This window comes from Nyctereutes procyonoides, unplaced genomic scaffold (genome assembly GCF_905146905.1).
Source record: "Nyctereutes procyonoides isolate TBG_1078 unplaced genomic scaffold, NYPRO_anot_genome, whole genome shotgun sequence".
NCBI classification, from domain to species: domain Eukaryota; kingdom Metazoa; phylum Chordata; class Mammalia; order Carnivora; family Canidae; genus Nyctereutes; species Nyctereutes procyonoides.
In genome coordinates, this window is record NW_026575142.1 from 60,592,740 (window position 1) to 60,606,151 (window position 13,412).

General features: G+C 31.5%; 1 pseudogene; it reads left to right on the forward strand.

Annotated features, from left to right (window-relative positions):
* The first annotated feature begins 812 nt into the window (after window positions 1-812).
* On the forward strand, window positions 813-1,166 carry LOC129498385 (transcription elongation factor A protein-like 8; annotated as a pseudogene).
* Window positions 1,167-13,412: the final 12,246 nt, after the last annotated feature.

Sequence of the window (13,412 nt, forward strand, 5' to 3'; positions counted from 1 at the left end):
GAAATGATAATTGCTTGTTAGGGAAAAAAGTTTATCCAAGAAATTAGAAACTGGAATCTTTTTTTAAGTTAGTAATTCAGCATTTGTAACCAAAAGAATTGTATGATTAATCTAGGTATTCACTTTTAATGAAAACTAAATATTAAATCAAGGTTTATTGGTGCAGGATTTAATGCAAATGTGAATTTTGTTTTCTGATTAATGTATACACTTAGATCACAGGAAAAAATCTATTTTCTCTCTTGGTACTAATTAGCATAAATTACCTGAATAAGCAACTCTTTCCCATATGGCAAATTGTGTCACTATATAGAATTACTCATGTTTCAGAGTCAAAAGCTGTGTTGTTTAGAGAATACTAAGGACTATGAAATAAACAGGTATTAACTCTCTGAATCATTTGCAAGTATTTTTGCTTTCCTTAGATATGCAATTCTACATGAACTATAACCATAGTGGTAAGAGACAAAATCAACAACCTGGAATATTACTAAATATTTATCTGTGAATAGGGTAGTAGATAAAAAATGACTACTTAGAATGAAATAATAATCTAATCATTTTCTAATGCTTTTTTTAAGTATATTTTCTAATCTAAGTATACAACCAGTCAGAAAGGTTCTACTTCCTTAAGATCAGAACCCCAGTGGACTTTTACATGTCTCTTGAATTTTCTGATGAGGAATTCTATACATCCACATAATTCCTGTCGCCTTTCAAATAATAAAAATCTTGCTCCGTATTACTGGAGGAGAAAAGTGCCCCATGTCCTTTCAGGATTATTCAAAAGTAATAACAGAAAAATATTCAACATGAAAAAGTCTCGTGAAGAAAATGAAGGAAAACCACAGAACATGCCAAAGATCGAGGCAGACCGCCCTTCAGAAGATGTACCATAGGAGGGAGAAGGAAATCCTCAACCTTCTGAAGAAGGTGTAAGCCAAGAAGTAGGAGGAAATCTTAGAGGAGGGCTGACCCAACTTGGCCTGGGGTTTAAAGAGGACATTCCTGTGAGGCATTTGGACCCTGAAGAAATGATAAGAGGAGTAGATGAGTTGGAAAGGCTTAGGGAAGAGATAAGAAGAGTAAGAAACGAGTTTGTGATGATGCATTGGAATCAAAGACATTCACGTAGCCATCCTTAACCTGTGTGCTTTAGGCCTTGAATTCTTTTTTTGTCTGATATTAAATCTGGCTCCTGCTTTCTTTCTGTTAGCGTTTTCTGATGTATCTCTGATTTTCGTTTTACCTTTAGTCATCTGTGGAATTTTGTTTAAGGCAGCTTCCTTGTTACCAGCATCTCACTGGATTTTGTATTTTGACCCATTCCAGAGGTCTGTTTTTCAATTGGAAAGTTTCACATATTTACATGAAAATATATTCATTCTATATTGTAAAGTAAAACATAGCAAGTTACAAAGCAGTACATTTAGTATCAGTTCACATGTAGGATTAAATCCCAAATTTGTGTGCCTGTGTGTGTGTATATAGACATACATACATATATCAAAAACTTAACTGCTTATTTCTGTGTGGCGTGAGTTTTTTTCTTTTTGTTTATATGTATTTTTTTTTCAAGAACACATGTCACACACACAAAAAGAATTAAAGTTTTATAAGTAAGAGTTAAATAATTTGCAACTAGCTTAGAAGGGCAATGGTGGCACCTAAACTCTTGATGGATGAAGTATTAAAAATATATAAACCCCAAGTTACCTCTGGATCTCTTAGCCAGAGGAATAAAACTGGCAATTATTACAGATTTAAAAATAATAATAATAAAATAATAAAAATCTGAAACAAAAAAATGCAGTCTTTTTAGAAGCATTATATTATGGTTATGTAATATGGTTTTATATGTATACCATAATGTATATAATATATATTATAGTTTATAATGTAATTGATTAATATCTGTCAATTGTATCTCAAAAATATGTATCAATTGGTAGAATGACATATATTGCCATGCAATATTCAGTAGGTAAATCAAATTAAAATGTATATTCCCTTTTATTCTGTAATTAAACTTTATGCAACTACTCACCAAATGGAACATTGAAGAGCATGTCATTATGAAATCATTCCCAGAAAGTGTAAATATTTTTTTGTTTTTTAAAGAAAATATTGAGGATTTTTTTCTTTTTTTTCTGTGTCTAGCTATATTTTACATTTGCCAGACCAAAATAAAGTATTGCGATGAAGGGAAATATGAAATTCTCCTAACATATTTTCTCTGCATTAAGAGTTCCATATTATAGAGTTTATTAAAATTCATCTCTGTTACAACTGTACCACGTTGACCTTTTAACTTTATTTCCCTGTAGTCTGTGGACTATATAACCTTCTGCTTGGTTTTATTACTAATTACAAGATTTTATTGCATTTTACTATTGATGATGACTCAACATTTTATAACTTAGATTACCCACTGGACAAATTAGCTGTAATTTTTATTTGTAAATATGATTTCTATTTAGAAAACATTAACATATTTTCTGACCAAAAACAAATCTCACATATCAACTATTGGTAAATATTAAAATATACACAATGAAATGAAAGCAATTATATTCCATATTTCTTCTAACTTAAATTTACATGATTAATAACGTGCCTGTGTTCGGAAAAATAAGTAACCTCACTCTTTTATATATATGTTTTTGTTCAAATATTTTCCAGAATTGCTGAATTCAGTAGAAGGAACCTAATGTCACTCTGTTCTTGTCCTCTGGGAAATTAATCCAAAAGGATAAACTTCAAAGTAAAAATGTCTTGAACTTTGCCAATATGCTCTTCAACTGTGCCCTAAGTATAATTACTCTCTAATCATTTCCCACTTATTTCATGCTGGTTTTTTCAGGTCTCACAATGCTGTCTACTTGCTTTTCCTCAAATATTCAAGGCTTACTTTCACTTTGGGATTTGTTAACTGACTCTATATACTAGGTGCCTAACATGCTCTACCCAAGAATCTTCAAGAGCTAACTTCATCTCTTTCAAGAATTTGATCAAATGTCACATTTATTTATCCTTATGATTAGTTATTGTCCCCCTATTTAAATTTATAGCCTTCACCCCTACACCTCACTCTTGATTCTCATTTCCTTAGGAAAAAAATGGGTGGTTGATATTTTCCACATATACTGTGTGTCAAGTACAATGCTATTACTGTGAGTATAATAGTCTAATAACGAACCAGACAGGGACATGGAACTGTCCTCAAGTTGATCATACTGTATAGTAGAAGATAAATATTTTTAGAAAATCAAGTGATTTATTAATATATTTGTGAAAAGTTTATTTTTTATTTTTATAAATACTTTATTTGTTTGTGAAAACTCTTTAAATGCAAAGTGCTTGGGCACTATTAATGCATAAAAGAAGGGGATTAAACTAACCTGGGGGAGAAGGACTATGTGAGGAGAAGGTATTTTTAGGAAATGATGTTTACACTGTTAATTTATTAATCTTGAACATCTCCATATATGCCCATGACAAATTAAAGTGCTAGGCTACGTGAGATTTTTATTAGCAGTAATGTACTCAAAGCTGAGCAGCTTACACACAACACTTCCCATTGATCCCTTTATCAAGAACTTAGTCCCATGGATTCATTGCACTGAAGGGGGTTGGACCATTTAATCACTTTACTATTTTGTGCCTTCCAAATAAAACCAAAATTCTTAAAGGGTCAAAACATAACCATCAAATATCTGAAGAAGAACAAGGAGAGCAGATTTGGCCTAAATTATGTAGTATGTATTTTGAAGCAATAGTGAATTAGTTTAGTATTTGTGAATGGATAAACAAAATGACAATCGAAAAAAGAAAGCCCTGGTTATACCTATACTTGGATACAATTTTGGCTAAGTAGTGAAGGAAGGATATTTTCAAACAGAGAGCTGGAAAAAATAATTTACTATATAAAAGAAGATATTGGTTTCTCAAAAAGATATTGGCTTCTCACCTATCATCATATATATATGTATATATATAAAATATAGATTAAATACATAATATAATATATAATACATATACATAATATTGATACATAAATACACTAAATATCAAAATGAAAAATGTGACTTTGGAAAAATATGGTGAATATCTCAAGATAGTGGAGTAGGAAATATTTTGGTTTTTTTAAATCAAGATAAAAAAATCATTGACTCTAAATAATACACTACTGATGAGTTTGACTTATTAAAATTAGATTTTGTTCAAGGAAGACTAACTTACACAAATTTTAAGTACAAGTTTCAAACTTGAAAAAGATATCATATTTCATACAATTGGCAAAAAATCAATATCATACCTAAGATGACCCAACTTACTAATAAGTGATGATGTCAAAATCTGAACACAGATTGACTCCAAAGTCTGTGTTCATAACAACAATTCTGTGAGGCTCTATATCAAATTATCTGCTGAATGACTAATTGTGTTTATATATGCATATGAATTTAGTATGAATAGTTTATTTTTTGAACAATTTATATATGTATGAGATTATATATGCATAAATAGATATATATCTAGAAAAGGAGAGTGTCAGAGACTGAATAGAGAATTGAACAACTCCCAGGCTTTTAGAATGGGTGTAGAGGGGTAGTAGTAAATTTCACTTAGAGGTGAACATTTTGTGGGGTTGAAGGGTGGAATCAATGACATGGTATTTTCTCTATTTTTAATATGATGTGATTTTGTACTTGCATATTGAGGGGCTGATGCCAACACAGGCATTGAGGACATATATTTACCTACAGTGCCAAGATTTTCATATACGTGTTGTGTGTTTAGCCATCCATCCACCCATCTAGATGGAAACATTTGTGGTGTGACTACTATTTGCTTGATTCTATTCTTAGTTGCCTTTTTTTTTTTTTTTTTAGTTAAGGGTGCTAATTTAGAGATCTTGTCCTCAAAAACTTTGATGTTTTTGCATTTTCAACTTTGAGATATTTAACTTTTAACATTTAATGTTATTAGTTAATAAGTATATTTCAGTAACATGAAAAATGGTACGATTTCTTTTAACTAATCTATCTTTATAGCTTTCCACTATTAGATTTGTATGTATATAACTATTCTCAATGAATTGTATCAAAATAGGTTGAACACGCTCGATTTTTACACTTTTTTGTTAGCTGGGCAAGAAAACCTTCATTCTAGGATGTTTTTGATTATGGCTTTTGTTCTTTCATTCATAGTTCCTTCACTTGGAAAATGTTTAATATTTTGTCATCTCATTTTATTTCTTCGATTTTTTTGTTTTCAATTATAACAATGATTTCCCAGATTCTGTTCTGAATCAGCTTCTGGGGGGGGGGTTTATATCTTATTTTGCTGATTGCAGTTTGACATTTATTTGCCCACCATAAATGGGTTTAATTCCATTTTCATACAGTTCCTATTCAAGTTGTCTATATCTTACCTCTTTTCTGCTCTTGTTCTTAAGATACATGTATCATGTGATAATGAGAATATGACATATCCCTTCTTAAAATTATTTTTTCTTATTAGCACATCTATTTCATACCCTAGATTTATTTTTAGTCGATACAGAAATATAAATTCATTATATTTTGGAACATAACCCCAAACTTTCACAACTTATTTCTTACTGTGTCTCTTGACATATTAATTCTTTCTGAGGTTCAGAGTCCTAGACTTTGCAATGCATGTTGTGGATGTGATTAAATTAAAATAAACAATGCAACAAAAAGCACCAAGGAGATTGCCTGGTGCAAATGTTGTCTAGTGGATACACATTTTATGGAAATTCCTATTTCCAGATGAATAAATTTAAATGATAGGTAGAGAAAAAAATGCATCTTGGGGGAAGTATAGAGACAGAAACAATCTGAGCCCTCAGAGGAGTATTATTTACACTGAAAAAAGAATCCAACAAGCTTTAAAGATAATAATATCCTTGGTCATCAGAAAATCATTATAGTTACCTTGGCATAATATATGTTATCTACCACTGTTCCAGAGATTTGGATAGTAATCTAAATGTATAAATTAAAGAAGAAGAATGCCATTCTATCTTGTCTAAGTTTGAATATGTAATTAATCATTAAATTAAGAAAATTTTGAGAGTAAAATGAGGAGCAAAACAATTAAAATAGTATAAATTTTCAGATATTTATTATTGGCTAACCAAAATATTTATTATATTAATAGGTTGGTAAAGTAATACTATCCAGATACTATTTTTAAATAATCAAAAAACATATGTATATATTAAAGCAAAAGTTAAAAAGAATTATGTTTGGTGTATATTCATATACTTCCGTTATTAAGTCCCATATAGTTCTAAGTCTATGGCATTGGTATTTTTTGAAGAATAATTCCTTAGAGTATAAGCTTATTTTAACTTATTTAGTAGAATTGCCTGCAATATTTTTTGTTAGTTTTAAGGTTTATTAATCTAAAAAAATTGTAATTGGTGACACTTTTATCTATTTTCTGTAAGCCTTTTTTGTTTTAAGATTTTATTTATTTATTCATAACAGACACACAGAGAGACAAAGACATGAGCAGAGAGAGAAGCAGCGTCCCTACAGGGAGCCCAATGTGGGACTTGATCCCAGGACCTCGGGATCATGACCTGAGCCAAAGACAGACACTCAACCACTGAGCCACCCAGGCATCCCAATTTTTACACTTTTAATTTTGTATTTAATATTAAACATCTAAACCAAATTTATTATGTCATGTACAATGCTATTGTTATGCTTTACCTTCAACATAACAAACTTTCAGACTTTATTTTGATTCCATATATTGGATGAAATCGTCAGATCAGTACTAGAACTAACCCAATGGATTTTTCTATTTGAAAATCTGATGACTTCGATATAAAACTGAACCATTCAGTTGTTTTTCAGAATTTCCCTACTAATAATCCCAGCACATCAATAGCCATTGCTACACCTCCTGTTTATGATTACCTACTGCTTAATTTCCATTTCTGTAAATGTAACAATAATTATAAGTAAGCATATCATGAGAAAATACAAACAGGCTACAGCAACTGGTTTGATATTTTTCTAATAAGAAGGAGAATATATTGTGATTAATTAAACAAACATCAGCAATATTTAGTGAAAATTATTCAGATTCATATGAATTACAATTGTATTTATAAAGAACCGTCATGGAGAGAAATGAAATAATAGTGTGATCAGAATCATGTTGAGGATTTTAAGAAGTATTCTGATATAATGCAGTTTCATAAGATTAAGGAGTCAGGGCACTTGGGTGGCTCAGTCAGTTAAGCATCTACCTTTGGCTCAGGTCATCACCCCAGGATCCTGGGATGGAGCACCATATCCCTGCTCAGTGGGGAGCCTGCTTCTCCCTCTCCTGCTTCCCCTGCAGGTGCTCTCTCTCTGTCAAGTAGACAAATAAATCTTTTTAAAAAATCAAGAAGAGTCTTCAAAACAGTTATATTCTTTGGACCACAAGAATGAGGAAAGCAATGAAAATTTTTATGCCATTTAAGAGGGAGAATAGGTATAGCTGGTTCATCCTTAAGGATGTATTTCATGGGAATTGGAGAGGGAATACGGTAATGATACCACAGAGAAATTTTGGGACTTTAAATAAAAGACAATGCCCTCATGAATATACATGCATACATGGAGACTCTTAGGTATTGCTGACTTATCAGAGTGATTCTATTAAAATTATCTGCTATTTTGCATCACTAGTTCCACCCAGTAGCTACCAAGAAAAGCAGCACAAGTGGTTGAAATGAAGTTCTTTCTCATGATAATTGGTCTTTGAAAATTGATTTGAATTTTGGAAATCACAGTAGCCTGCTGTTTTGATTATTCACCTTGGTGTATAGTCATTGGCAGTTTCTCTGTCTTTCAATGTAACATTTTTTTTAAATGCATGAAACATAAGATTAAAAAGTGAAAAAGGGGGATCCCTGGATGGCTCACCAGTTTAGTGCCTGCCTTGGGACCTGGAGTGGTCCTGGAGTCCCGGGATTGAGTCCCGCATCAGGCTTCCTGCATGGAGCCTGCTTCTCCCTCTTCCTGTGTCTCTGCCGCTCTCTCTTTCCATCTCTATGAATAAATAAATAAAATCTTTAAAATAAATAAATAAATAAATAAGAAAAAGGGAGAAATAGAATTATCTATAACATTAGTCCCAATCATATTTGAAATAATTTGTATAAACTCTTCAAGTGTTTTCCACTTAATGTGAATATATTTGGAGTTAATATGCACCTTGTTCTATAGCCTCATCTCTGTATTTAAAATCTTTATGAACTTTTGGGGTCTATAAATGCATTTTTCAAAATGGTTTAGTGACTTAAGGGTTCCACAAGTCCAATGAACCATTAATCATTCAGCAAATATCATACGTTGAATGTTAGTTTCAAGTTGTGCTGTTAGAATTAAGCTTATTGTAAATGTGTATTCTAGCATTTATGTATTTAATAGAATTAATTAGTATTTAATTAAGAATATTTAATCTTCTCCTTAACAGAAAAGGAATTTGTCACCTAGGAATGCAATTTTATCAATTTATCTATTTATTTTTAATTTTTTAAATATATTACCAAATGATCCAATTGATTGGCCATATTCTATGAACCTGACATTTTTTCTATGCTCAGGTTAGCCTGAGACATTACTTTTGTTTTCCTAATTTTTGCTAAATTTTAAGTCAATCAAATGATATTTCATTGTTACTATAATAGCCATTTCTTGTATTATCATCTGACCAATTTCTGTAATGATTCAACACTTTCATAAACACCCAGCGCTCATCATAAGTGCCCTCCTTAATCCTCATCATCTATTTCACCCATCCCCCCAGCCACCTCCCCTCTGTCAGCCATCAGTTTGTTCCCTATAGATAAGAGTTTTTCTTGGTTGGCCTCTCTCTAGTTTTATTTTCCTAGCTTATTTGTTTGTTTCTTAAATTCTGCATATGAATGAAATCATATGGTATTTGTCTTTCTCTCACTGACTTATTCACTTAGCATAATACTCTAAAGCTCCATCTATGTCATTGCAAATAAGACTTCATTCTTTTCTATGACTGAGCATTATTCCATTGCATATGTATACTGCATCTTCTTTATCCATAGTATGGTTCTTAATTGGCCTAATTTCTTTTTTGAAAGATTTATTTATTTATTTGAGAAATAGAGCAGAGTGAGCAAGGACATGTGTAGGGGGAGAGGGGCCGAGGAAGAGGGAGAAGCAGACTCCCCACTGAGTGGGGAGCCAGATGCAGGGCTGGATCCCAGGACCCTGAGATCATCACCTGATGGCAGACCCTTAACCAACTGAGCCCCTTAATTGGCCTAATTTCAATGTTGTGTCTCCAGGACTAAGAAGACCTGAGAAGGAGAGAGACAAAGGAAGCTAGTGGGTGGAAGAATCAGAATACATACAGGATTTGTTTATTATGTTTATTAGATAATGGCATGGTTCATGGCATCCAAAAACAATACAATAATAACATCAAAGATCTCTTACTATAGATCACTATAACAAATATAATAATAATTGTAAAAGTTCAAAATATTGCAAGAACTATCAACATGTGACACAGAGACATGAAGTGAGCAAACACAATTTAAAAATGGTGCAAATAGACTTGCTCAACACGAGGTTGCTATAAACCTTCAATTTGCAAGAATGCAATAATGCAAAGCAATAAAATGAAGCTCAATAAAATGAGGTATAGTAGATGTCCTTGTACATGTATAATGTAATGTACATTAAGATTATTAAGAGTGATTCAACTACTTAACAATAACTTCAGATCTGACTATAATAAAAAAATTATAACCAGAAAAATATCAAGGAAAATTCATGGACAATAATATAATACAAAATAATGGCTTCAATGGGAATTTAAGTTTCTTGGCCCCTTCTGTATGTCTTACTTTGTTTTTCTCCAGGAAAATACCAGAGCACATCTTTCTGAAATAGAAATATCCTCCACCGCCAGTACTTTAAGTCACATTTGAGTAGCTTTACTTAATTTTGAAAAGAGTACAACCACACTGCACTAGAAACAGCTTAATAACTACAAGAAATGCAATTATGTTGCTGAATCCTATCACACAAGAATATTTTTTAAAAGAAAAAGACAAAAACATTCTTGTAAAACTATTTCTCTATTCCTTTCCTTGTGTTCATATTGTTGTTTATTCTTTCAAATATCTTAGTCAAAAATTATCAGTATCTATTTTCTCAATTCTAGTTATCTCACAAATGTTTTCTAGTCCTACCATATCCTGTCACATCAAATTCAAATATTTAGAAACTGTATAAAATTAATTTGATAATACACAGTTTGTTTAAGTATTCTGCTAATGTTTAAAGTTTTGGTTAGTTTACTCTCATGTGTTTTCAAATAATAATGCACTACACATTGTGTACAAATGTTTTTATTTATTATAATTATATTTGTAAAATAATTTTTTCTCAGGTGGGATACTGCTGTGCCACAGATGAGGCTTATGAAAGGGAAACATTTTACCAAATTATTTTCAAAATATTGCTAAAAGTTAATGCTCTATAAGTTAATTACAAAATTTTTTAAAACAATCTCTACACCCAACATGGTGCTCAAACACAGGACACTGAGAGATCAAGGTCACATGCTCTACTGACTGAGCCAGCCAAGTGCCCCTCCATAATACAGTTTTGCTCTTGGCACTGCAAGTGATGAATTTCATTATGTAAAAATGCTAATTATTATGGCTGCAAAATAAAATATTTATCATTTGTTTTCCTGTTTTAAGTTATACTCAGGGGCAGCCCAGGTGGCTTAGCGGTTTAGCGCCATCTTCAGCCCAGGGCCTGATCCTGGAGACCAGGGATCCAGTCCCACGTCAGGCTCCCTGCATGGAGCCTGCTTCTCCCTCTGTCTGTGTCTTTGCTTCTCTCTCTCTCTCTCTCTCTCTCTCTCTCTGTCTCTCATGAATAAATAAATTAAATATTTAAAAAATTATATTCAGGATATACTATTTTATTATTAAGAGAATAGCATATGATAAACTCAGCACTAAGGGAACTTAAAATCGATTCTTACTATTGAGTCCTTGTTTCTTGCTTTTACAGCTCATACATTTTGGGAAAGCATGCCAAAAAGCCATATAACTTTATAAGATTTTTCTTAGCAGCTGCATATTACTCCTTGGCTAAATGTATAATAATTTGAAATGATTTATTTATTTGGGTTGCTGCATAACTTTTGCTATAATGAACAGCAATTCAATAAGCATGCTTATACCTGTGTATACAAAGAAATGTATGTATGTTTGTATATGTGTGTTAGAATATATATGTATATAAACTTCCCAGTAATTAATAAACTTAATGATCCACTATCATTTTTTGTTACATTCTAAAGTAGCCCCTAAAGATAAACATATAACTTTGCTCATTTATTTTTTAATATAATAATTAGAGAATGATGATTCATAGTTCCAACTAAAGAAGTTGGAAAAATTTGGAATAGAGCCAAAAGTCTAGAACTCACACACACACACACACACATATACACACACACAAACAATGAAAATATTAAAGATCAGAACTTAATAATCTTGAGAACAAAGATACAATAAAGAATATCAACATTTGCCAAAAGCTAATATTTTGGAAAGACCAGAGAGGTAAATATAATGTTGGTGAGAATAATCAAGTGAAAAATAAATAAGAGCAAATTAACAGCATGAAACACTAAAGATTCATAGATTTATTGAAAGCTCTAGAAGAACTTAATGATATTATCAGGTATCCTAAATTTCATACACTTTAAATTACTTTTAACCATTTTGTACTGCTTTCCAAATGTATTTAGTTTAACTACTTGATTCTTTATTGTTATTTAAATTTAAATTCTTGAGAAAAGAAAGCACACCAATCAAATAATATTATAATTTATTTTATTATATTTAAAGATTTATTTATTTATTTATTTATTTATTTATTTATTTATTTTATTTATTTATTTATTTATGATAGACAGAGAGAGAGAGAGAGAGAGAGGCACACACAGGAGGAGGGAGAAGCAGGCTCCATGCTGGGAGCCCGAAGCGGAACTCGATCCCGGGACTCCAAGATCGCGCCCTGGGCCAAAGGCAGGCACCAAACCACCGAGCCACCCAGGGATCCCCAATATTATAATTTATAAGTATAATATTAGACAGACTTGATTAGTCATTTATTTTATTAAAAATACAAATTGTTCAGGTAGGTTTTCCTCCAAAAATGTTCTCAGAATTAGTCATTAGATATAGGAACATTTATTTTAAAACTCCAATGCATAAAAACAGATAATCATTTTTTAAAAACTATACACACAGTTCTTTAGAAGTATATTTGATCAGACTTTGGTGAAGATGATTCCCATATGTACTTACACTGCCTGCTCCAAACACATTGAAATGTTACAAACGACATCAACAATAACAGCTGAAAAAGCATATCTGAAAACTAAAATGACGCCAAAAAAATTCATGATCCAAATGTTCTATAGAAATAAAGTGGAGAAATTGAAGTGAAGCGACAAATTTGATGTGATTCAGTTCAAAAGAAGTTGACAGAAATGAATATTCTGGTTACGCATTGACTTGTTCTGAGCTTTCAGTGGAACATCAGAGTCATTCTCACTGCACATAATAGGAATAGAAAAAGTATCCCTTGTCAAAAGATGAATCCTGAAAATAGAAGTTAGAAATTATATGTAACATGTCTTTACTATCACTTCAGGAGGCAAACTTCAAATAATCACTGTGATACTAGGTCTCAGAGTGAACAAATGAAAGGTATGAGAAGGAGAAGAGGAAGGAAAGCAAAGAACAAGTGAACAAGCTCTTATTAAGAATGATCTGCATAGAAAGATTCTCAAATATGATAAAATAAGCAGTAAAATAGATACCAAGTTCAATTATAGAGATGAATGTTCTCCAACTGAAATAAAAATTGTAAAAATAAGTTTTTAACAGCCTAAAAATGTTACAACAAAAATTGTCTTTTATGGGAAGTCCCCAAATCCCCCTGTGATATCATTATACATTCCTACCCCAGTTCCCATGAAACACTTGCTTAAGGATGAACCAGCTGTACCTATCCTGTCTTTACTAAAATGACACAAAGATCTTACTGCTTTTCACATTCTTGTGATCAAAAGAATATAAATATTTTGAAGACTCTTCTTAATCTTATGAAACTGCATTATATCAGAATACTTCGTAAAATCAACAATGTGATTGTGATCACAGTATTATTTCATTTCTCTCCATGAGGGTTCCTTACAAACACAATTATAGCTTATACGAATCTAAATAATTTTCACCAAATATTATTTTTATTTTTTTTATTTAATTTTTTATTTTTCTCTCTGTGACTTATCTTTCC